General features: G+C 43.2%; 1 long non-coding RNA gene across 1 annotated transcript in view; it reads left to right on the forward strand.

Moving 5' to 3' along the window:
* The first annotated feature begins 518 nt into the window (after positions 1-518).
* Positions 519-26,603, forward strand: part of LOC142070681 (uncharacterized) — a 60,369-nt gene continuing 34,284 nt past the window's right edge. Inside the window, exon 1 of the long non-coding RNA XR_012666644.1 lies at positions 519-1,213. This is a non-coding gene — a long non-coding RNA (uncharacterized LOC142070681). The remainder of the gene's footprint in view (positions 1,214-26,603) is intronic.

Genomic DNA, 26,603 nt, shown 5'->3' on the forward strand with positions numbered 1-26,603 from the left:
GGAAAAGAGCGAGGGGCGAGCTCAGCCCCTCTCAGAAACTGTTCTGCTGTGTCCTTGCTTTCATGCTCAGTCTTCTTCCACCCGGCATTGCTTAAAGGGTAGAAACAACAGGCTGAAAGAGCAAATGTTTTCTCTCTCAGAGATTCCTTTGTTCCGGCGTGGAGAGCTTCACTCCACAGCTAAGGACGAACCATGCAAGGCCTCTCATAGAAGAAAGATGGATGTGCAACCTTGCTATATTTTTACCCGGTTCTCCTTTATTACTCAGAGTGTTTCCATAGAAATAGGCTCTCATGTTGTGCGGGGGTGAGTAACCAGCCCAGAACAGCTCATCCATTTGAAACTATATCACAGCACCTCCACAATGTTGAAAGGTACCAATCAGGTAGCGGCCAAGAACGACTACTTCCAAACAGAATATCATTGCACCAGCCAATGGTTTCCTGGGGTGGTCCTTCCAGAGTGACAGCCATACACGTCTTACATAAACTGGGGCAGGGACAGTCTTTCTTACGATTTGTATAATGCCTAGCACAATGGGGCTGGGACCTTTTGGTGCTACCACAATACAAATATTACAACGTGGCACCATTAATCAGTTTGAGGAGGTGGGGCTGGGAGGCCAGACGCTGAACATGCTTCTGGGTAGGTTGCAAGTACTTCATTATTTGGAAGTATGTAAAGGTTTCTTATAACAAATAGTCTCATTACTGACTGTTGCAGCCTCCAGAAACGGATGCTAATTGTGGTCTTGCACAATCTGCATACTGCTCCGTGCAACCGCTGCTGAGTAGCAGAGACATTGTGCTGGGAAGCAAAAGTTAGACGTGGAAGAAGAACCTAGTCATGCTTCAGATTTGGGAACAGCAGTTTTTTTTAGCTCTGCAGCAGGAGCCAAGGAGAGGTGCAGAGAGAAAGAGAAATCTGATGGGCCGAGGAACCGAGAGAGCTGGAAAGAAGGAGAGAAAGGGCACAGCCAGTCTGAGGAGGAGACAAGACTGAGATAAGGAGCTGTATCTGTCTAATATATATTCCTCTCCTATTTCTATCTCCCTGAGCCTGTCAATGGAAACCTTATCCACCTCCAAGGGATACACGGTGTTGCAAAAAGCAGAATCCTGGTGACGTCAAGGTCATTCTTGTCTCATGAGCTACAAGACAATAGTCACTGTCCCTCTCCTTCTCTCGCAGAGGCTGAGAAGGGAAGAACAAGGTGAGTGACAGGTAACATTTCTGTGATGTAGAACAGAATTCATCTGCTGCTTCTTTCTGACAAGGAGAGAACTCACATTTCCAGCTGCTGTTTATTCATGTGTGTGTGCATATAAATCTCCTCACTGTATTTTCCACTGAATGCATCCGATGAAGTGAGCTGTAGCTCACGAAAGCTTATGCTCAAATAAATTGGTTAGTCTCTAAGGTGCCACTAGTACTCCTTTTCTTTTTGTTTATTCACTGTGACTCCGTTTGCTGCAGAACCCAAAACAAACAGGGGAACAGCTTCTCCATGGAAAAGCAGATTATAAAACTGCCAGGAGATACTTCTCTACCTACCTTATAATAAACCGGAGATATTCACTGCCAAGGGAAATCACTGAGTAAAATGCGTTATTTGGATATAAAAGGAGATCAGATAAACATATGAACAAGTGTATAAACAGCTTCATTAAGCCTAAAGTTTCAATCAAAGACTATATCACAAGGGATGATAATCCTCATGTTTCAGGGTCAGAAAGAAATGTCCTCTCCCCTTCCTTTCCCTAATATTGTAGTATTGCACATTTTGTCAGGTGCATTATTGGTTTTATTTCTTTAGCCTCCCACTGAAGGAATATACAGTGGGCCAGATCCTCAGCTGTACTGAATTTACAATAAGCTCTTGCTTCTCTCTGCTCCTCTGTTGCTGAGTGGGCAAGGGCCAAAACAGCCCCCAGGATAACTCAGAGCAGACTGAGGGCAGCTGTAAGTCATACTAGCTTCAGGAACCACTGTGCCAAGTGGGGATTTGGTGAAAAGCCATGTATTCTGGTCCTCCCTTGGCATGCTGCTGTCTCCACGCTGACATGCCTCCTATGTGGGTGTGGGGAGCAGGATGGTGTCCCTTTAGGGCAGCTTTCAGGATGCTTTGCATCACTGAAGCAGTGCAAGGTAGCTGGAGCCAGGGCTGAGAATCTGGCTTAGTCAGTGTATTACCAGAAACAGAATAGCAGATTAAATTCACAAATGGTCTGCTCTAGTATGGAAACTCTCGTGTTCCTTTGCGTGATCAGATTAGCTAATAAGAACTCTGAGCCATTACTGAAATTAACAGAAATCACAGCTCAAACAAAGACCCAAGGAAAGAAACGTGCTGATAGCTCATAACTTGGAAAGACTCATCAACATGTAACTAACAACAACCACCATTGCAAAGTTAAATAAACTTGTAATCCCAGAAAGCCATTTTTGACTGAAGTTTCTATGATCTCAATACACACCTATTCAATTGGCAGCAGTTGATGTTTCATGTCTGGGAATAGAGAGGGGTGAGTTAATCCATCCCAATTCATGCCCTGCTCTCATGGTTTATCCCTTTAATTGCACTGCATAAATATAGATGAACCACTACGTTTAAAATGCTGTGTTCTGTTGTTATGGCAACTGATGTTCTAAATATGATGCTTTAAAAAAAGAGAAAAGAAAAGCTATATAGCAATAAGTGCATCATGTTGTTATAGCAACCATTTAATTCCAAGTAGTTATAAGATGGAGTTACAAGATGGTAGGCATTGCTCTAAGCATCTTTTATCCTAAGAATGTGCAAGAGACAATCATGTGAGACTGTACTGTATGTTGGTCAGAGTTTAACCTTATTGGAATTATAAGATGCCTTGTGTGTAAGTCAACACTGGATCAGAAAATGCAAAGCCAAATTGAATGATTTTATTTCCGTTTTGTTAGACCCAAATAGTTAAAAAACACACACAAACTCACAAGATTTTCTATAAAAATCGTGAGATGCTCCCTGGAGCATCCCTTATTCTCTCACCTTCTGACAAGCCCAAATCTGTTCTCTCTCTTACCTCCTGGTTGTCTCTTGCACCCACCTGCCCCAGTTGTCTTGCCCCGGAGAATGACAGTGTGCTTTGTGCATGGCAGACGCAAAGTAAAATTTACAAGAACACTAACCTCTGAAGGGCTTTGTCCCAGCTCTTAAGAAATCAGGCCTCTTGTCAGTTTCACTTTTCAAGTGGAACAAAACATTGGGAGAAGAATGCAAAGTTCTGAAGCGGTATTGTGTGAGCGCAGAACTGAACTGGTAATTACACTTTAATGTATAATGAGGCATCCATCCATGCACATACGAATACCCTGAAAGCATCCTGGAGAACAACTAAGTGGTAAAGGCCCATAAAGAGCACTCCTCAGTTATAAACATTGAGTCTGACGCTCCTATCAGTTACAACTGTTTAAATCAAGAGTAACTCCATTACAGTCAATGGAGTTACACCAGTGTAAAACAGATGCAAGTGAGGCGAATCAGGCCCAGTGCCTGTGTTTATTCTGAACTCCTACTGTTAGACCACAGATAGGGCTGTGACACCAGAACTAACTAGTCCCCATTAAAAGGCAGATGCTTGCTTCAAAATTTCAACCTTGATTATTGTTATTTTTCACAGGGCAGAATATTAGCCATTCAGTTTCTGCTCAGTGTGCCTGATATGCACAAGCACAGACTAAGGCAGGATCCCTGTGATCTCGGGCCCTGTGATGGGGTGTTCATCCCACACTTGCCCTGAAGGGGTTAATGTAGGCTAAAAAGGTGGCCAAATAACCATACAGGCCACAGCTGAGAGGAATCAGGGGGCTTAAGTAATCCCCTGACTGAATAATGGAGCTGAGGAGGAACCAGTTGGGCTGGGTTTATAAAGACAGGAGGTTGGCAGCAGAATGGGGGCTGCAGAGTAGTCTGCAATCACTCCCTGGGAGGTGTATTTGGGTGCTACGGAGCTAAAGTAGACTACAATTACTCCTGAGAGGAGGGATTTTGGGGGTTACTAACCCAGAGGAGGGGTGGGGAGCCAGGAGGTTAGGAAGGGCTCAGGGAAAAGGCAATAAAGTCTAGAATGGAACAGATCTTGGTTGCTGTTTAGAAGGTCCCTGAGCTGGAACTCGGAGTAGAGGGTGGGTCTGGGTTCTTCTATCAGTCACTGGGGAAGTGGCACCAGCTGGGCAGTGAATGGAAAGACTGCCTGGAGCCTGTTCATAAGAAGAGACTTTGATACCCTGGAAGGGAAGGACACATGTGACTTGGCTAGAGCGCTAAGCCATGAACACAGAGTTTCTTGTCTCGCTGAGAGCCAGGAAAAGAAGGCAGGACATGTAGCAAGAGGTGGAAAGGAGCCATTGGTCCTGGAATCCGCTAATTCCCAGAATAACCAGGAGCAGGTGCACTAGTGGAGAGCAGACCTCGTGACAGGCCCACAGTCAGAGGTGGCCTGAACTCAGAATGAATTAGAGGCAGAGTACCAGGCAGCAGTCCAGCACACAGCTCATTGCTGGCAGCTGTCTGGCTACTGGGATGGATCTAGACTGCCTCCTTTGGGAAGGTTAAGGGCTATATTTAATTCTGGTGCAACTCCTGTGGCTTCAAGTTTCCATGGGACCAGACAAGTTACACCAATGATCAATTCATTCTGTTCATCTCACAAGTGGTGTGTGAAACAGCTGTGATTGTTATGTAAGGATGTGAAGGAGTGGCTGCAGTCAACTAGAAGCCAGCTTCCACTTTGAAGGACAGGTCTTTTGACCACAGGGAGCTGCCAAAATAACATAGTCAGTAAATATCAGCCGTCTGTGCCTTAATAAAAGGAAGATGACAACTAGAGAAGGGGGTAGTGTTAGGATGGGAGAAGTGCCTATGGGGGAACTCCTGAAATTTTGGTGGACTAAATCCTATTGAACCTCAAGCCACCTTTACATGTGCCCAGGATCCTGAGCTTTCATTGGAATGTTATGGTTGACAGCTGCACAGCGGGAGTAGATAGGTGACCATCATAAAGTGGATGCTGCAGCTTTCCAAGCAGATAGCATATATCGTGTCGTCTTTGAATAACGATCTCTCTATTTAGTTTCTATGGAGCGCAAATTTTCTGCAATTCCAGTGCAGAAGAACAGAAATGATCACTAGGATGCGGGGGCTAGGGCCTAGGTTGGCCTTAGACACAGCCCTGAGCTAGGGCTGGTGCATAAGATGCACTGCTCCAGGAGGCATTGGGAATGAGACACACCCCTCTGAGTCACAGCTAGAGCTGCTTGACATCTTTCATTCTAAGTATTCATTTTTTTTTCCAACAAAAAAAGTGTTTTCATCAGAATGGAAATTTCTGCAGGAAAAGCCTGTTTGGAATTAAATTTTTGGCTTTTCACTGAAAAACAAAAACTGAAATTTCAGTTGAAAAATGTTCAGATTTGTTTTTTGTTTGTTTGTTTGTTTTTTGACAAAAAACTAAGCTTTTTTTATTTTTATCAATTTTTTTGGTGGGACAACCCCCCTACCCCCAAACATTTCCCACCCAGCTCTAAAAACAATTCCTCCACTGCTTCTTCCTTGCTCCTGTGGAGCAGTAGGGTCTTGTCTACACACAAGTGATACCATTTTAACTATAGCGGTGTCCTTAAAGCAGCATGGTGTCTTCCACCCCTGCTCCCGGTGGCTGCCGTTATATCAGTATAAATGCCTCACACCAGGATAATTTATTCCCGTATGGGAAGGGGAATATGCTACCCCAGTGTAAGGTTCCTTTATAGTGCTATAACTGCACCCCCACTAGGGCTTGTACTGGTATAACTAGATTAGCAGAAAAATCACACTTCTAACCCAAATAGTTGAATCAGTACAAAATCTGTGAGTAGAGGAGGCCTAAATCAGCAATAGGGGGCCCAAAGCCAAGGTTCACCCATTCCCAGTTACTTCCCACCCACTTGCTCTGCAGAAAGAGTATGTAGCAAGTAATCCTTAGTGCCATGTGCCTAGACCCAAGGTCTGGATTGCTCATGTTAGGGCATAGGGAGATTCTTGCTCCCTTCTACTCCTTTGCAAAGGCAGGTAGATGCGAGTCTGAATCACCAGCTACCATAGTAAAGGAGGGAGAGTGTATAATTAGCCGGAACACCATTTAGGTTGTAAACTTAGAAAAAATAGTACAATGATTTCATTTTGTCTGTTCTGAGCACGACCTGTTCTCTCAGAGTTATTGAATATATTAAACCCCAACAAGACGCCTCTTCTCTCTAATCAGATTTGAAGGATTAGTTTCTGAAAACAAATGGGATATTATTTTGTCATAATGGGGTTTCATTTTCCTATCACTGGTTTGAAAGTAATTACAAAAATAAAAAATAAAGTGTGTCCTAAATGGTTAATGATCCTCAGCAAGCAATCTGTCCAAAGAAGGAAAGATTTCTTTCCCAATCTGACAACTGATCTATAATTTTGTTCTACTTGGTTGGTGTTACCAGCCCCTCCCCATAATGCCTGTATGGTTTCTAATAAACTTCATGGAAACGTCAAATTCTGTTACTCACTGTGTCAACACAGGGCTCAGTCCATCACTCAGACACATTTCTGTTAAGTGCCAGGGGAGTGAGGCCTGGGTGCAGACTTCAGGACCAAGCCCAACGCTGATGGATGGACTAGAGGTTCTAGGGCATATCTTCTGCTGTGGCCTAGGAGCACTTGGCACAGCTGGGGGGAATGACCCAAAGGTGCCTTGAAGCCACCTTTGAATATCTCCATCTGTGATCCTGGGACTACTCTGTTCCAGTTCCTTTCCTCTAGCTCTAGTGAGAGCAGCCTGAAGGCTATCCTAACTTGTGTCAGCTGCCAGTGGCTCCAAGGGACCATTTTGACAACTGGGTTATCATTGGGGTTCAGGGGTTAAGTTCCCTTGCCTCTGGCCATGCTCCCTGCATCAAGTCTGGGAGAGGTGGCATATAGGCGCCACTGCACTGGGTCCACGCCAACTGGGTATCTCCCTGTGTAGTGGTGATTTTCCTGTGGCCAGATAAGATGGCTTTAGAGCTGCTTTGCATTGACGGATGATGCAAAGCCATCCCAATGCAGAGGAAGATCTGGCCCTATGGATATTTGGTAAGTGTTTAACATCAACAGACACACAATCCAGAAGCAAAATGGAGACCATTGTGAAGAGGTCCTTCTCCTTAAAGGAGTTTGAATGTGGTGTTTCCACCATGTTCCCATCCCCTGCCACTCCAGTGGGAAACTATTTTACTTTTTGTTACCTACCTCCTTTGGCATCCTAAAGAGTTTCCAAGGGTGTGTTACAACATCTGAAATAAATGTGAGGGGACAGGTGGGAGAGGGAGAAGTTATTCACAACTACCTTCCTTCCAAAAAGAGACCGTAAAAGGTTAAGTCCACAACGAGTTTAATAACATTCTCTACCTTCACATCAGGCTTCATTCTGCTCCCACTGATGCTGGTGGGCAAGTTCCCATTGACTTTGGTAGATGCAGGATCAGGAGCATCACTTGTAGCTCTCCAGCATGAAACTGGTGCTTAATGTAGATGTGGCATCACCGGAGAGGCTTGCTGAAAGAAGGGGGTATTAGCATGGAGCACCTTCCTTACCACACTCCAGATGACTCTTTGAAGAGCTGCGATTATATTTTGTTCCACCGCAGCAACAGTTCCCATTAGAGTGTTTGATTTGTTTAGTTATTAGGCTCTGGAGACCAGGAAGCACATGTTTGTGCCATGTTCCTGATGTACGCAGTTCAGTCGCCACCCGTGTCACTCTCATTCCCAGGGCAATGTGCTAAACACTGTATTAACAGATGGCTGTTACAGGATCAGAGAGAGAGAGAACCGGCTGATGTTCAGTAGCCTTAAGGGGTAGCAAATGGTCCCAGCAGGAAGGTATCAGTGGAGCTTTACTTTCTATGTGCAGCCTGCCTCTTCTCTTTTCAGGCTCCAAGTGAACTGCAGCCTCAGCAAATGCCTATTGCTCACAACAGGGGGCTTTCAGCTGTTACTGGAAGCCCTGCTTTGCAGGCGCAAGAATATTAAGAGCAGTAGTTAACTCTCAGCACTTCCCTTAGCAGCTTCACAGCAGGTGAAACCCAGTAAACAGAACTGGACAACATATTGACACACATTCTCTGTGTCTTCGCATTTTGCTCTCTCGCTACTTTTTACACAAAACTAGAGATGGGCCTAAACCCAAATCCCAGACCTGAAAGACCCACTGGGAGTGTCCTGTGCTTCGAGGGCTCATCTTTATCCAAATCACCGTCCAGTTAGCAACAATATATCCGTATTTCTTCAGTGAATCTGAACCCTTTTTTTTTTAAACCTTGTGGATAATGCAGATATATGCATCCTCCCCAGCATTTGACTGGCATTCTCCAGCCTGCCAATGTTCTCCTCTAAACGCTAAGCCTGTTTCCTAAATGCAGTTCTCAAAATTTTTCACACAACATGATATTCAACCCTTTTAACAGAACATTATAATCGACCTTAACAGTGTAGCATTATGTTTTGTCTTAGCAGCACGTCCAAGCATTAGTTTGTATGCCTGGTGTACCATATTGTTCTTTCCAAACAATGATGTTATTTTCTTGCACTACAATTTATTTTTCTGGCAAATGAGGAAGCACCTAGAACTCAGGCAGCTTCCCATCCAGGCAAGTGAAGCAGCCAGAGCAAGTACAAGGAGCAAATGCCATAGATACTCTAAGAATGAGGGGAAAGGGGTGGTAGTATTACAGGAAATACATATTTTGAACAAAAAAAAACTAACCAGTGCCTATGTTTTTAAAAGTAACTAGTGATTTTGGGTTCCCAACCTGAGATGCCTTAAAGGAGCCCAATTGTCAGAAGAAAGGTGCTTAAGCACTATCAGAAAATCTAGCTCCTTCAAGGTCTCTCAAACTGTGCACCCCAAAAAAAATTTCAAAATTTGTAGTCACATTTGAAAATATAGGCCTTGGAGAAGATTTCATGGTGTATCTCATTCACAGATGTCCAATGACGTCTGTGTTTTGGATGAGAAATAAAACTAAGTGCCTGATCATTTGTGTCCACTGAAGATCCCATAGTGCTTTTTGAAAGAAGAATGAGACCCATGTTCTGGCCAAATTCTATTTTAGGTAACTACATTGTGGTTGACTGAATTTCTCTTGCAATGTGATTGGAAACAAAACTATAGAATTTCCTCTAGTAGTTGGTACAAACGGAAGATGAAACACTAACTCTTTCTGGAAAACCTGGAAAGAATTTGAAACAAATAGAACCAAAAATCTAATAATCCAGAATGGTTAAAATTTGGACAGAAACACTTCCAAGACCTCTACAAACCCAGAAATCTGACATAAGAAAAAGGTAATATCATTAGGAAAATAACTACACTTGAAAACACCATTAGGAACTATCACATCCCCTTAAACACCATGAACTAGAGTAAAATCTCTACAAATTCAAGTCCAGAATATTATGTGGTCCAGACAATATATCCAATGGCATTCTGGATGCATTCAGACTGAAGTTTCAAAAGGCCTTTCTAAAATTATTTAACCTAAATCTTCAATCCTTACATTTCCCTGAGAAGTGGTAAAATGGACTAAATTTCCCACAATTGCAAAAGTGGAGATGCTCTCAACCCAAATAATTCCAGGGATACCTGTGTTAGCTGCAACATGAGCAAACTTTTCTGTAGCGTCCTCCACAGAAGGACCAGCAACAGCATAATTAATAAAAGCCAAATTAGTTTCCTCTCTGAGAAATGAAGGATGGACCGCATCTGAACCCTATACATGCAAATTAACAAACACGTAAAAAACACAAAACCAGGAGGATATTTGTCCACTTTGTAGACTTTAAATAAACTTTTGACTCAGTCTGGCCCCCAGGATGAACTTTGAAGTGCTACAAAGTCAAATTGATGGGCAAACACAGCCATTTACCAATATGCATCCTCACCAGCATTTGACTGGCAGGCTGGAGAACACTAATGATCTACTCTAAACATTAAGCCTGTTTCCTAAATGCAGGAATACCAGCATCACATACCAATGCAATCACATGCAAGATAAAAATAAAGAAAATGCAAATGGAGGCCTACAAGCAAGAAAAGAGAGTAAAACGGGGATGCAAGCTTATTCCAAATCTCTTCAACCTATCCATCAATGACTTGTCAAACTTACAAAAACAATCTCCAGTCCCAGGATAAAATTCTTTCTCTATGCTGATTAGCTAGTTATAATATCATCCTGAGTGAGGTGGTCTTCAGAGGAACTTTTAGCTTTCTAGAGAGCTAATGAACCCTAGGGGTTAATATGGGAGGCGGGAGGCAAAAATCATGATATTGCAGAAAAAGCATCAAAACACACTAAACTTTTTTTTAAAGTCTTAATTTACTTTTTTTTAGGTTTCAGAGTAACAGCCGTGTTAGTCTGTATTCGCAAAAAGAAAAGGAGTACTTGTGGCACCTTAGAGACTAACCAATTTATTTGAGCATGAGCTTTCGTGAGCTACAGCTCACTTCATCGGATGCATACTGTGGAAACTGCAGAAGACATTATATACACAGAGACCATGAAACAATCTCCTCCCACCCCACTCTCCTGCTGGTAATAGCTTATCTAAAGTGATCATCAAGTTGGGCCATTTCCAGCACAAATCCAGGTTTTCTCACCCTCCGCCCCACCCCCCCACAAACTCACTCTCCTGCTGGTAATAGCCCATCCAAAGTGACCACTCTCTTTAAAATGTGTGTGATAATCAAGGTGGGCCATTTCCAGCACAAATCCAGGTTTTCTCACCCCCCCACCCCCCTCCAAAAACCACACACACAAACTCACTCTCCTGCTGGTAATAGCTTATCCAAAGTGACCACTCTCCTCACAATGTGTATGAAAATCAAGGTGGGCCATTTCCAGCACAAATCCAGGTTTTCTCACCCCCCCACCCCCCTCCAAAAACCACACACACAAACTCACTCTTGTGCTGGTAATAGCTTATCCAAAGTGACCACTCTCCTCACAATGTGTATGAAAATCAAGGTGGGCCATTTCCAGCACAAATACAGGTTCTCTCACCCCCCCACCCTCTTTTTAAAAAAAAAAAAAAAAAACACACACACACACAAAAACTCACTCTCCTGCTTATCCAATGTGCATGATAATCAAGGTGGGCCATTTCCAGCACAAATCCAAGTTTAACCAGAACGTCGGGGGGGGGGGGGGGGGGTAGAAAAAAACAAGGGGAAATAGGCTACCTTGCATAATGACTTAGCCACTCCCAGTCTCTATTTAAGCCTAAATTAATAGTATCCAATTTGCAAATGAATTCCAATTCAGCAGTTTCTCGCTGGAGTCTGCCACAGCCTCAGAAACAACTCTGACATCATAATCAAAAAGGCTGACAAAGGAGGTGCTGTTGTCATCATGAATAGGTCAGAATATGAACAAGAGGCTGCTCGGCAGCTCTCCAACACCACTTTCTACAAGCCATTACCCTGTGATCCCACTGAGAGTTACCAAAAGCAACTACAGCATTTGCTCAAGAAACTTCCTGAAAAATCACAAAATCAAATCCGCACAGACACACCCCTGGAACCCCGACCTGGGATATTCTATCTACTACCCAAGATCCATAAACCTGGAAATCCTGTGTGCCCCATCATCTCAGGCATTGGCACCCTGACAGCAGGATTGTCTGGCTATGTAGACTCCCTCCACAGGCCCTACGCTACCAGCACTCCCAGCTACCTTCGAGACACCACTGACTTCCTGAGGAAACTACAATCCATCGGTGATCTTCCTGATAACACCATCTTGGCCACTATGGATGTAGAAGCCCTCTACACCAACATTCCACACAAAGATGGACTACAAGCCGTCAAGAACACTATCCCCGATAATGTCATGGCTAACGTGGTGGCTGAACTTTGTGACTTTGTCCTTACCCATAACTATTTTACATTTGGGGACAATGTATACCTTCAGATCAGCAGCACTGCTATGGGTACCCGCATGGCCCCACAGTATGCCAACATTTTTATGGCTGACTTAGAACAACGCTTCTCAGCTCTCGTCCCCTAACGCCCCTACTCTACTTGCGCTATATTGATGACATCTTCATCATCTGGACCCATGGAAAAGAAGCCCTTGAGGAATTCCACCATGATTTCAACAATTTCCATCCCACCATCAACCTCAGCCTGGTCCAGTCCACACAAGAGATCCACTTCCTGGACACTACAGTGCTAATAAACGATGGTCACATAAACACCACCCTACACCGGAAACCTACTGACCACTATTCCTACCTACATGCCTCCAGCTTTCACCCTGACCGCACCACACGATCCATCGTCTACAGCCAAGCTCTGCGATACAACCGCATTTGCTCCAACCCCTCAGACAGAGACAAACACCTACAAGATCTCTATCAAGCATTCTTACAACTACAATACCCACCTGCGGAAGTGAAGAAACAGATTGATAGAGCCAGAAGAGTTCCCAGAAGTCACCTACTACAGGACAGGCCTAACAAAGAAAATAACAGAATGCCACTAGCCGTCACATTCAGCCCCCAACTAAAACCCCTCCAACGCATTATTAAGGATCTACAACCTATCCTGAAGGATGACCCAACACTCTCACAAATCTTGGGAGACAGGCCAGTCCTTGCCTACAGACAGCCCCACAACCTGAAGCAAATACTCACCAACAACCACATATCACACAACAGAACCACTAAACCAGGAACCTATCCTTGCAACAAAGCCCATTGCCAACTGTGCCCACATATCTATTCAGGGGACACCATCAAAGGCCCTAATAATATCAGCCACACTATCAGAGGCTCGTTCACCTGCACATCCACCAATGTGATATATGCCATCATGTGCCAGCAATGCCCCTCTGCCATGTACATTGGTCAAACTGGACAGTCTCTACATAAAAGAATAAATGGACACAAATCAGATGTCAAGAATTATAACATTCATAAACCAGTTGGAGAACACTTCAATCTCTCTGGTCACGCAATCACAGACATGAAGGTCGCTATCTTACAACAAAAAAACTTCAAATCCAGACTCCAGCGAGAAACTGCTGAATTGGAATTCATTTGCAAATTGGATACTATTAATTTAGGCTTAAATAGAGACTGGGAGTGGCTAAGTCATTATGCAAGGTAGCCTATTTCCCCTTGTTTTTTTCTACCCCCTTCCCCCCCCCAACGTTCTGGTTAAACTTGGATTTATGCTGGAAATGGCCCACCTTGATTATCATGCACATTGTAAGGAGAGTGGTCAGTTTGGATGAGCTATTGCCAGCAGGAGAGTGAGTTTGTGTGTGTGGCGGGGTGGGGGGGTGAGAGAACCTGTATTTGTGCTGGAAATGGCCCACCTTGATTATCATGCACATTGTAGGGAGAATGGTCGCTTTGGATAAGCTATTACCAGCACGAGAGTGAGTTTTTGTGTGTGTCTTTTTTTTTTTTTTTTTTGAAAAAAGGGGGTTGGGGGGTGAGAAAATCTGTATTTGTGCTGGAAATGGCCCACCTTGATTTTCATACACATTGTGAGGAGAGTGGTCACTTTGGATAAGCTATTACCAGCAGGAGAGTGAGTTTGTGTGTGTGGTTTTTGGAGGGTGGTAGGGGGGTGAGAAAACCTGGATTTGTGCTGGAAATGGCCCACCTTGATTATCATACACATTTTAAAGAGAGTGGTCACTTTGGATGGGCTATTACCAGCAGGAGAGTGAGTTGGGGGGGGTGGGGCGGAGGGTGAGAAAACCTGGATTTGTGCTGGAAATGGCCCAACTTGATGATCACTTTAGATAAGCTATTACCAGCAGGAGAGTGGGGTGGGAGGAGATTGTTTCATGGTCTCTGTGTATATAATGTCTTCTGCAGTTTCCACAGTATGCATCCGATGAAGTGAGCTGTAGCTCACGAAAGCTCATGCTCAAATAAATTGGTTAGTCTCTAAGGTGCCACAAGTCCTCCTTTTCTTTTTACTTTTTTTTAGGAAGTTTTAACACATTTACAAATCACTGCCATGTAAATATCAGACACAAAATGATAGTCATTAGAAATCATTGCCATGTAAATATCAGACACAAAATGATAATTGTTACAACAGTGAGCTTTTTTTAGAGAAACATTTTACAGTAATGTAAATCATCCAATCTCTCTATTTAACTGGGTCTTACCACATTGAGCCTCTTTAGCCTACAAAGGACATGTTGTTTCTGGTGATTTAAGTAAACTGTCTAAAACCTCTGTTTACACAGGTTTATTAAACCAGGCATGCCTATCATTTTAATGTTTTTTTTTTAAAATGGACACATGTGCTGGGGTTTTTTTTTTTTTTTGCAGGCAAATGTACTTAGTCTCAGTAGTCAATAAACAGTAACCAAATATCTAATCTTTTCACAACAAGAGACATAGAAATTGAAGACATGCTAAACGATACATACCAAGGGCTCATAATAAAAGCCACAGGGAGCCTCAGTCTGGCTATGAAAGCATTACAAAAAAGGCTCTGTAACCCTGTGCTGTAAGGAAGTGTTATGGATCTGCTAAGCAGGGGGCTATAACTCTCAGCAGCTCCCTTCCCCGCTGCATGTCCCCTTTCCCTGGCCAGGCCAGGTGAAGGGTCCCAAACTATGAATTGGCTGGGCTCTGTTTTGGAAATGCTGGCTGCATGGTGAGCCAAGAGCTGCAGAGAAGTTGGAGGCAGAAAAGATTCCCCAGGAACCATACACAGAGCCATCTATCAGGACTCATAGAAGACTTCTTACCAAAAAGTGACAAGGAAAAATGGTTCCTAACCCCAGGAGAAATGAGAGAGATGGTATTGTGCTGTGCAATAACCTGCCACTAGATCAAGTGCACCCAATGACTAACTGGCCAGATTCATTCTAGGGTGGGATTTATCACAGCGGGATATGGGACAGGCCAGTGCTTTGATGCCATAGAGAGAATCTTTTTTCTTAGATGCCTGGCTGGTGTGCCTTGCTCACATGCTCAGGGTCAAACAGGTGAGTGATGAGAAGGAATTTTCTCCCAGGTCAGATTGGCTGGGACCTTGGGATTTTTTGGTTTGTTTTTGCCTTCCTCTGCAGCATGGAGTGTGAACTGCCTGCTAGGATCATCTGGGCATATCTCACCTAATGAATTTTCTGCCATCGACGGGGCATCAGGCACTGGTGGGACTTTGAGTCTCTTCTGTTCTCTGCCCGTGGCACACAATGGTTCAATTTCCTGAGGGCTAAGCTCAACACATAGATGTCTGGGTGAAATGTAATGGCCTGTGCTATACAGGAGGTCAGGCAAGATTATCTACTGGTCCCTTCTGACCTTACATTCTATGAAACCTCTAATAAAATCTATTAGATGATTACCTGTACTGCACAGGAATTTAAAAGATGTCATGGTAGTGACAACTTCCTTGGAAATATTACTGACTGTAAACTGTGTGGAACTGTGTGCTTTGCTCCCCTGTGTTTGCTTGTTTATTGTAATGCACATTCTTTAGGAATTTGTTCATAAGTCGGGGATGGTCTCAAATCAGTTCCTAGTGGACGGGCATCCTCATGATCCACCATTTCAATTGTCACTAGTTGGCGATCTAAGCAAAGTGGACAAGGACTAAAAGAAAATCAGAGGGGATGAGAATTCAATATTCTCTCCTTCCTCCACTGTGAAATAATTGCTGGTTAAATCCATGCATGCTGTATGCAGTAATAATGAGTGTACCTGTCAGCACAGATGACTGCTGCTTTTCCCTCCATTCCGCAACACAAGAGAGGCATTTCTGAATGGTAAACGTTATTGTTATTTTAACAAGTTGCTTTCATGGCAAGCCTTGAATACTGTTTGGGGGAGGAGAGATCTAGGGGACACATGATAGCAATGATAGGTGCAAGGATTACAAGCTTATTTAATGTCATACAGTGCTAGCCAACAATATAAAGAGCTCTGCCCCTGCTGGTCTTCAGAGGGTGTCTGACAGGATCACGATCAGACCTTTGAGGCTGATAGGAATGAAAATTTGGGAATCTGACTGGTTGTTAATTTTCAAGAAACTCCCACTTCAGCCGCAGCAACCTCAAATGCCGTATCCTGAGAACATCAGCTCTTTTAGCAGGTCATTAAGCCCAAGGAAACCCCTCAACTGTTGATTGTCACAGTTTGATAATTTATAGCATGGTTATGCTCTGAGGAGCTGTCTGGCCACATGGATTAATAACAGATTGCTGGCTCAAAGCCAGCTGGGGGTATAGATTGTGAGCTGGGTAGAGACTGAAAGTGGTTTTCGTTGGACACGTGGCTTGTGGGTGTCCTGTGAGCTGACTTGGTGGGTTCAGTTCCTAGAGGACAGGTGTCAGCATCTCAAAACTCAACATCACAATTGGCACTTGTTGATTGTCTCAGCAGAGTGAACAAGGACTGAATGGGTCATGGAGACTAAACTTCTCTTTTACCCTAAGAGCTGGTCCCATGGAGACAGGGTGGAGGCACATTCGCAGGATGTTATGGGAAGCTTCCACTACCTACACTGTATCTCTTTGGAGGATAAATAGAGGACCTTATTCTACAGGACTGACAGTTGGGTGCCTTTCAGCACTTAAATTACCTCCAATTTCTTTGTCAAAGTGTGGGCATGGTCTGAGAAGTAACTCTGTAAAATGACATCTGGGTGTTCTCTATTTATTCCCTTCTCAGTGGTTTCCGTATAAAGTGTACTCTGTTTAAAGCTCAAAATCAGGCTTTTACCTGCCAGCAAGTACAAGTTCAAAGTGAGATCTCACAATCAAGCTGTGTTCTTCCTGCTTCGTACATCGCCAATAATGATTGTGGGGTCAAAGGGAAGGGGGTTAGCGTTTTGCTGATCGATGTGGCAGCATGGAATACAGCTAACTTTTCCCTAACTGTAGCGCCCACACTAGGGAGATTTTGTTTGTGTCAATAAACCAAGGGCTGTAACTAAGACAGTATGTAGCACTGAAGGACTATTTTTATGCTCACTTTCCTGATTGTAACCTCACTTTAAACGAAACAAGCAAGAAAAAATGCTTCCCCTATGCCACATTTAGTTTAGGTATGATTAGCCAGAGCGCAAGCCTCCTCTGTATAGATGAAGTCTTTGTTGTCATGGTATTCTTGTGACCCATAATCAACATGATTTATTCAAGGTTTCTGGTTAGTGGTTCGGGGGCGATTTCAAAGGCACGACAAATGGCAGATGGCACACCTCTCACTGACTCTGTGCTTTGGAGACTCTCCTTCTGACACATGTATTTCTGAAATTAGAGTCCCCCGCCATCATGCCTGTTTTTGGCCATTTCTAAAATTCTTTTTAACGCTCCCTGTGATTTGTATTGGAAGCTTGAAACAAACCTGTTCCCAAGAGGACGTGCAAGCACACTTGGTTGCTCCCCAAGAGTTCTTCCTAAAGTGCTAGGTTTGCTGGCACTGATTTTTTTTTTTTGTTTTTCCTCAAATAAAAAAGAGCATTAAGATAGATTTGTTTTGGAAAAAATAATTATATGGACTTTGCCAACTAATAAAAGCTCTGATACTCCAAGCTGTTGCATGCTATACTGAGCGGATTCCCATTGACTTCAGTGAAGCTCAGGGCATGCACAGGGATCCACATGCATCCAACAATTTGCAGGATCAGAGTCATAATTTGGGGAGGCTTCATCTCGCAAGCCCTTACTCATGTGTATAACCCCAGTGCAGGGCCAATCAGAGGGGAGGGGCCAGGAGGGCCATTTGGCCTGGGCTTCAAGCTCAAAGCAGGCCTTAAATGTAGACACTTGTTAATTTTTTGACCTTTGATAAGTTTCACAACTTGTTTTTATGCGCATCTCTATCGGACCAGAAAGCATTTGTTAAATAAAAAAATATTCAGATTATGTTTCACTCTTTTTTTGGTGCCTTATTTTGTTTTCATGTGCTGTCATTTTTTATTTTTATTATGGCTTTGGGCCTCAAAAGCTGGAAGTGGCCCAGGCCCCTCTGGACCTCTGAGAGGGCCTGCCCCAGTGTGATCAATGAAACTGTGCACATGAGTAAGAGAAGTGAGCGTTTGCAGGTTCAGGGCCTCCCATTTTAAGATCTTCTGGGGACAGCCCATGTCTTCCTCTATGTTCTGTGCAGCTGAGAGCATATTGCTGGCACTCAGCAGATAATTAAAACAAGTACCGGTATATAAAAAAATAAAATTAGGTCAAATTTCAGGGCTTCCAGCCCTGGCACTGCCCCTTTAAAGGAAAGACTTGCCATCAAGTGCTTAAATAATGGAAAAAACTCAGAATTGCTCACGCTGCTTATAATCGCCACGTCTGCTTCTGCTTAATTAGTTCACACTGTGAAGCGAATCAGGGCCAAGATTAAAGGGTGTCCATATCAGAGGTATGCATGTGTATAGATTAGGGTGTGAAGGATAAGGAAAAGCAAAAAATGAGATGTTTTAAATTGACATTCTCTGTTCAAAGTGTTCTATCCAATTTAGCTAAATAGATAATCAAAGGTGAACTTCTTATTGCCTGCAATGGGAAAGCTAAAAGGCCAGAAAGCATCCTTTTAATTCAGAGAGTCCCTCTTCATGATGATTTCAATGAGCAACTTTCCTCGGTAGAGGACAAAACAAGGTATTGGCTAGGCATTGCCTAAAAGTGCTATGATGCCATGCGTTACTAGCCTATATGAAATGAGCTGGTGATCTGCATATAGATAGCATTGGCTGGATAATGGCTGAAGCAGAGAGATGAGGAATGTCCATAGAAAATTTTGGTGTAAACAAAACCAAAAAAATTCAGTGCTGTTGAAATTTTCTGTGGAAAATTTGTTTTCATCAAAAAATTAAAATCCAAATATTTTGAAATATTTTGATTCTGAAATGCCACCACAGTAAATTATGCTTCCATTCCCTTCTATGGGCTGGTTGTCCTGGTCAGACTACATTTCCCATGATGCACCACAGTCATCCCATTGGTGAGGGGAGTTGGTGCATCATGGCTGTCACACAGCCATTATGGATCATGGCAGACGAAGTCTGTCTGAGGAACCCAGTTAGGGTTACCACCTTTGAAATGCAAAAATAAAATAAAGAAATAAATTTAAGCAGCAGCACCCCTCACACACAAGGCAAGCCCAACACAACCTCAACCCCTAACCACAAGGCAACTTCTCAACCTTCCCACCTTCAACAGCCACTTAGAGTCTCTAGAGAGATAGCACATATAGATAAGATTGATAACATCATTTTCTTACTTAACTGCGGGAGTGGGAACACGGCAGCATCTTTAGCTGGACACAGAAACTTTTAACATTAGCTATCCCAGTGTATTGTGATAATCATGCAAATCTTTAGACCCACGTAAAAAAAGCCTGGCAGATTAAATTATTTTTCTGGCAACTGGCAAATCCATAAAAATAAAAAAAAAATGGGGTCAATTACCAGCCAGGTGATAACCCTGTGCCCAGCCCATAGTGGAAAATGAAAGCATAAAGCACCATGTTGGCATTTCAGAATCAGAACAGTTTTGTTTTGGGACAAAATATTTCAAATGCTGATTTTATGTTGAAAAAAATCTAATTTTTTTCATGGAAAGCAGACACTTTTCACAAGGAATTTTGTTTAATTGAAAACCATATTTTCTTTGAAAATCAGTTATGGACATTTTTTGATGACCAGCCCTACATCTAGCTCATTGTGGAAACAACACCACAACTGGTAGTAACTGGCACTTTTGTTGGCAGATTCAACACAGAGTCCAGGGAGTTGTAAGAGCTTTTGGCCTGATCCAGATTCCATTTTGGTTATTGTAAAGAACACACCTTGTGACCCCAAACCATCTCCCAGCTCTGGAGGCAGTTCCTCCAGGACAGAAGAGAGGACTGACAGGAGGAGCAGCAGCTTGCAGTGCTAGTCTATACTTGCTCTGAGGGTAAACTGAGAGCGTCAGTCTCCAGTGCTGTCAGTTTAGTGCTCATAAAATAGGCTAAATGTACTTTACATCTTTTTTAAAGCAGTAAGCATATGAAATGTGGCAGTGCAGAGTTTTAAACTAGTCAAATCTTTTGAATACTAATGTCCTGCCTTCCAAAATCTCTGTCTTGTTCACTTTATGCCACTGATTCATTCATTCGGTCTTTGCATCATTTTCCTCTAACTTCTCGAAACCGTCATTCACATGAATGAGGGGCTGGGGAGGAATGAATGCTGGCTCTTTGTTTACTTTCTATATTCTGCATTCTCTTACTTAGTCTCTACTTTAGGTGACAATCCTACTGACTTCAAATTAGTATTTTGCCCGTGTAAGGACTTCTGGATTTGGTCTACTGAGTACTGTGACTGTGTCATTATAAAAACTGAAGCCATCAGTCATTGGTGAGGGCAGAATTGATGAAACTTGGTTGAAACCAACTGGCTGGCCTGTAGCCCCCTTGGGGGTACAATTTACTATTGTAAGAGGTATTGTTAGTCTAAGGAGTGTAATCCTTTCTGCGGCAGTACAAAGCATTCCATGAAAGTGGAAACAGTTGCTCTCGTTGGTCCTCCCATCCCTCTCCCCATTTTCCCCCACCCTACCTCCTGATGGAAAAGTAAATGGGACTGAGAGAGCGTGAATGATGCAAGGGGAGATCAGAGATAGTTTTTGGAGGGAACAGAGGGAGGCAGAGTGGAAGAAGAACTTCTGCAGCCCCTTGTCCTCCGTCCTACTGACTCCACATCTGGCCCCAGTCAGTGTTCTCTCCTTTAGAAGAGGGAAAACAGCAAATGGCATGAAGGGGTGGTTCCACAGCACAGACTACATGCTGGGGCCCAGCTACTTTAGATGACCATGTGGCTCAATCTCCATTCCAGCTGCTGATGTGAGTATGCTTGGAGATGTCCCTGCAACTATTGTCTATTCCATAGGGGTGACAGAAGCTTTGTGGGAAGAAGAGCCTAGTTGCTGCATTTTGATTCATATTAGACTCTTACAGCCTGCAATTTTGGCACAGGAGAGCTGTGTTGGACTATGTGTTTACAAGGACCACTGTTACCATTGGGCTTAGATACCTGAAAACTATAGCTGTTCCTACTTCGCTACCTGCACTTTCCAGCCCCAAGCCTAAAGAAAGGGAGTGCTCCCAAAACTGGTATTTGAGGACAAAGCTCTGAGGCCTCAGGGAACAGGGGAATTTCTGGTTGCAGATGTAGCAGGTGTGAATTGGTAAACTGACAGTTTTTTATAGTTAACTTTTTCCTTATACCCTTTTCCTCCAGTAAAGCTTATCCTCCGTAGTACTTTGAACTCAGAACTATTACTATTGGTGGCCTGACTATGCCTGTTTTTACTGCTTAGCGCACAGTGTATTGCAATTATTCCCTGAGGCAAAGTGAACCCATCAAAAGGGCTGGTGCCACCACTAATCACTTAGCCCAATTTTAGTTGGCTACTAAATGGGTGACATCGCAAAACAGGTCAGCACCATCCTGACTTACATATCTAGACAATGTCACTAGTACCCTTTAAAAGCTTGCAGCAGGCTTTGGAAACATGGTGGTTGGGGTGAAGTTAGTCACCAGCCTTCTTGCCTCCCTATTGGCACAGAATTACATTCTTGCATGCACCTTGTTAGAGACAGGGTTATTCTCTTGGGGAGTCATATTCCCCTGGGAGAAAGGTGGGATTTGCTTGAACTTGTACCAGTGTAGCGGAAAGCATTGCCTCTGGATGGCACTATGCCATGGGGGGAAGGTTCAGATATTGGTAATAGATAGAGGGGGCGGATCGATCTTGAAACCTTGCCTGTGCATTAAGCGTTCTGGTAGTATTTCAAAATCACTTCTTAACTCATCTAAAAGAAAAACATCTCTCCTTTTTTTTGTCTTATTTCCGCAGTGACCCTCCCCAGATCTTTTAATGGATAGACTTATAGTAACAGCAGCATTTCCACATAAAAGTAGGCCCAAGGTTGAAGCTGAGTTATTTGACAGTATCCTGTGAAATAATAAACATTATTCCATTGCCATATTTTGAAAGGGTAATTTAAAGAAACAGTAGCTCCTTTTACAAGAGACTCTCCATCACAGTTCAAAAACTCTTCTGCCACTCTAAGCCAAAGTTGTTTGGTATACTAGTGGAGATAGATCTGTCCAAAAGCGGCAGAAGAAAAATCCAACTGAAAAAGTTGTGCCGGTTCACAACATGTCCTATTTCTTATGCTGAAAAGCTGTAATATGGAGAACAATATCCCTGTGGATATTACTGTTTAAGGTCCAAGGAGCAAGAGTGCAGCAAAGTGCCCTGGGCTGATGGATTCACTAGAGTGCCTGTATTTTCTTCTGTCCAAACACAGAAAGGTTTAAATATTCTTCTAGAGGAATTATTCCAAAGAAGAATGTGCAGTGTCAGTGTGCAGTCAGTATAGTGTTCACACAGCAGATATACACACCCTTCCTGTGCACACTTACAATGATACAGTGGTAGGCCAAAATCTTCCAATATAAGTGCCTACAGTTGAGCATCTAAGTCCATACTTAGTCACCTAAATAAATGGCTTGACTTGCACCCAGCAGCTCCCATTGGGAGCCCAGTTCTTAAATATGGGTACCTTTAGCAGGACATTCAGCCTCCCAGATTGCCCCAGATATGTGTAAATATTAATTTGGCATAGTTAAGAGCTGGTTTCAGTGTCAAAAAGTAGGATTAAGACATCTGTTTATATCCTAGCATTTAAAAGTTGCACCCAAAAATGTACATTCAGTTCAATAGCTGCTGGAAGCGGCGGCCAGTATGTCCCTCGGCCCACGCCGCTTCTAGCTGCTCCCATTGGCCTGGAGCAGCAAACCGCGGCCACTGGGAGCCGCGATCGGCCGAACCTACAGAAGTGGCAGGTAAACAAACCAGCCCAGCCCGCCAGGGGCTTTCCCTGCACAAGCGGCGGAACAAGTTTGGGAACCACTGGTCTACAGAAAGGCATTCCTGTCAGCAGACACCGCTAATTGTTTACATTTATCCAGTGGTTTAACAAAAAATCCCCAACTGTATGTGTGTAGACCTCTCACATATCCGTGGCATAGGGGACAGAACCTAGAATATTCAGTTCTAGGAACACAGCATTCAGCCTCTTCAGCTACAGGAGATATCCTCTCTGGTTTATAGAATATAGCAGGATTTTCATCTTCTTGCCTCTGGAAGGCACTAAAAGAGACTGATATTATGCAGTATATTACATGATGTCTGGCCACCAGTTGGCACTAGCAAATGCACCAGAAACAATTGCCCAGTAAAATCTTTGTATTGTGTAATGCAGTTCATTATTTGGGTGATTTTATTTCTCACTTGTACTTGCTGCTGGTTTTTTAGACTGTCTGAGGTGCAGCATTTTCAATCACCTGACCTCAGTAGCTTTTCCTGGTTCTCACTTTGTCTTGTTCCACTCTTGCCAATTAAGTGACCTGTCTTTCTTTACATCCTGCCACCAAAATGGCACTGACACACAGTAAAGTTTTCATCTTATTGTACCATAGCTAAATTCAGCTTGTTGTGCTTTTTTCCTTAATGGCTATAATCTAACGCTCCTTACTTTACAAGGGAGATCTCGAAGTACCCAGATGGTCCAAACAAAACTTGCAAACACTATTTACCACTTCTTCATGGTGTCACTCATAAATATTGTCTCATTTCTCTGGAGTCAAAGGGCTAAATTTTCAAAACATAGCTTTGGAGATTGCACACACAAATTATAGCTTTGATCCTGCATCAGGTTCCACTAATGCAGGTCCCTGCACTGATGCAAAGTCCTATAACTCTGTGTCTGTACAGGGGTCTGTACCAGTAGATCTCAATGCAGTAGTGAGGACCAAGTTATTGTGAGTGCCAGTCACATACTTATGCCTCTATTTATCTGGTTTTCCCATGCAAATTGTGATTTGTACACACAACTTGCATCTTGAATTATGGAGAAGCTTTGAAAAATTGATGCAAAAGTTGTATCCATGTTTTTCTTTCCAAATGTACCTACTTATAGTTTTCCAACATTGACCTGTAGTGTATGAAGGGTAAGAGCGGTAACGAAAACATCTGCCTTCTGTGACTCAGAGCTAAACACAGAAGAATAGAGAAATCTGTTTTCTACAGGTCATGCCATGTCATGCTCAAGGCATCTCAAAGTGCAGTATATCATACAATAAATGATAACACATGTCTAGGGAAACAGCCTATTTAGACTGGGTCTCTGGAGACCTTGATTCTGTTCCTGGGTCTGGTAAGCAGGGCCAGATTTAGGGGCAAGTGACCGCCTAGGGTGCTGGGCTTGCAGGGCGCTGGACTCGGGGTGCTGTTTTTGTTTTTTGCAACAAAAGGGAAAACAGAATGTTTGAAGTAACATGTTTCAGGTATTCCATATATGGATTCATTTTTCACTAACCTCCTAGAATATTCTGGACCTTTGTAGAATCTCATAGTACATTCCAGAATTTCTGAGAACTGCATTTTCCTTGAACCTCCTAGAATGTTGTCAGCCGTGCCCTTGTGGGTATATAAGGGGCTGGGCATCTCCAGTCAGCCAGTGAGGTATGAGAATGAACTGAAGTAATAGCCCATCTGCGATATTGTGAACCATGTTTTGTTGTGTAATTGTGAAAGTGTACTTGTGGTTTAAGACTTGAAGAGTGTAAGTAGCGACTAATAAATGCATAGATACAGAAAACCAGTGCATTATTAACCATTATTAATGTAGAAACACAGCATTGGAGGAACGTGCTTGAGTGTCTGATCTCAATTACCCTCTTCCTTGCAAAGAATAATTTGGCTTTCCAGGGCTTGTCGGATAAGTTGTTCACTGAACATATCGGTAATTTCCTCGGTTTAGTAGAGCTCCTTGGGAAATATAACGATGTCATGCGTGAGCACCTACGTCAAGTAGTTCAAAAAGAAGCTATGGACCATTACTGAAACAAAACAATTCAAACAAAACAGTTCAAAATAAATTGATTGACCTTATGGCAAGGAAGGTGCTTGATAACATATTGATGCCGCTCAGCAAAGCACTACACTGTAATAATGGACTGCACTCCCGACATTAGTCACAATGAAAAGATGTCATTTACAGTAAGATTTGTTGATGACAGGGATGGCTGTTTCCAAGTAAAAGAACACTTTATCTGTTTCTGGGCTGTGGACAACTTTATTGGAAAAGGCCTAACAGAGCTGTTTATGAACATTTTGAATGAAAATAAAATAAAGCTTCAGGACTGCTGAGGCTAAGGCTACAACAATGGCATGAACACGAAGGGAAGAAAAAGTGGTGTCCAGGCAAAGATCCCTGTGCTGAATCCAAGAGCTTTCTTCGAATCTTGTGGCTGCCATTCCCTCAACCTGGTTGTGTCAGATGAAGTGTCCTCTTTTTTAGATTCAGTATCTCTCTTTGGAATATGGGAAAGAATATACATCCTGTTTTCACCACCAACTATCAGGTGGACAATGTTACAAATCTGACTGTGCAGCCGCTAAGTGACACTCACTGGGAGAGCTGCATTGACAGCATAGGGCCGGTGAGGCACCAAGTGACTGAGGTTTACGACGGCCTGATGGATCTGGCAGAGGTGAGTAAAGCCGAGGCCAGAATCTGACACAAGCCACAAAGCCTGGCAAACCAGATCACTGACTTCAAATTTCTGGTGTCAGTTGTATCCTGTTCCAAGTAAACATTGTAAGCAAGGCAGTACAAACTGAGTTGATGGGCATCACAACCACTACTACTTTGATGAGAAGCTGCCTTGATTTCCTTGTGGCCTACAGAAACAACAGATTTGAAAATGCCATCACTGCTGCCAAAGAAATGGTGGAAAACTTAGAAGTTGAGCCTGTCTTCAAGGCAACTTGTATTAATCGGAAGAAGAGACAATTTGGTTATGAGGGGAGAGATGAAGTGATGGAAAGCACAGAAGAAGAATTCAAGAGGGAGTTTTTTTACTCGCTCATTGACACTGCATGAGTGTCCATCGGAGAAAGGTTTGGACAAATGAGGCACCACGAAAAAACTGGGGTTTTTTGTATGGCCTTAGTAAGCTGCCAGCGGACAGGAAAACACTCTTGAACAATTGTACACACCTTCACCAGATGCTGACACACAGGGAATGTTCAGACATCAATGATGAAGACCTCTATGTCGAAATGGACAACATCCATCACATTTTGCCACATGGGAAGCACTTTTCACTTCAAGTTCTCCTCCAATTCGTTCATGATGCAGAGCTGAAGGACACTTTTCCTAATGAGCTGATAGCTTTGAGGATTCTGCTCATGCTGCTGGTCACAGTTGCAAGTGGTGAGCGCAGCTTTGCAAAGCTCAGGCTCATTAAAACATATTTTCAATTGGCGATGGCTGATGAGAGATCGAAATCACTTGCTCTTTTATCGTTTGAAAATGCCATTGGGTCTCTCTGATGCTGTGCTTCAGTTCGCAAGGGCAAAGGCGAGAAAAGTGACCTTTCGAACTAAAGGACTTGGGTTAACAGTCTAAGGCTGTCACCTACTGTAACAGTATTTAATACTGCCCCACCCAATGTTGGTGC

This window comes from Caretta caretta, chromosome 1 (assembly GCF_965140235.1).
Source record: "Caretta caretta isolate rCarCar2 chromosome 1, rCarCar1.hap1, whole genome shotgun sequence".
NCBI lineage: Eukaryota > Metazoa > Chordata > Testudines > Cheloniidae > Caretta > Caretta caretta.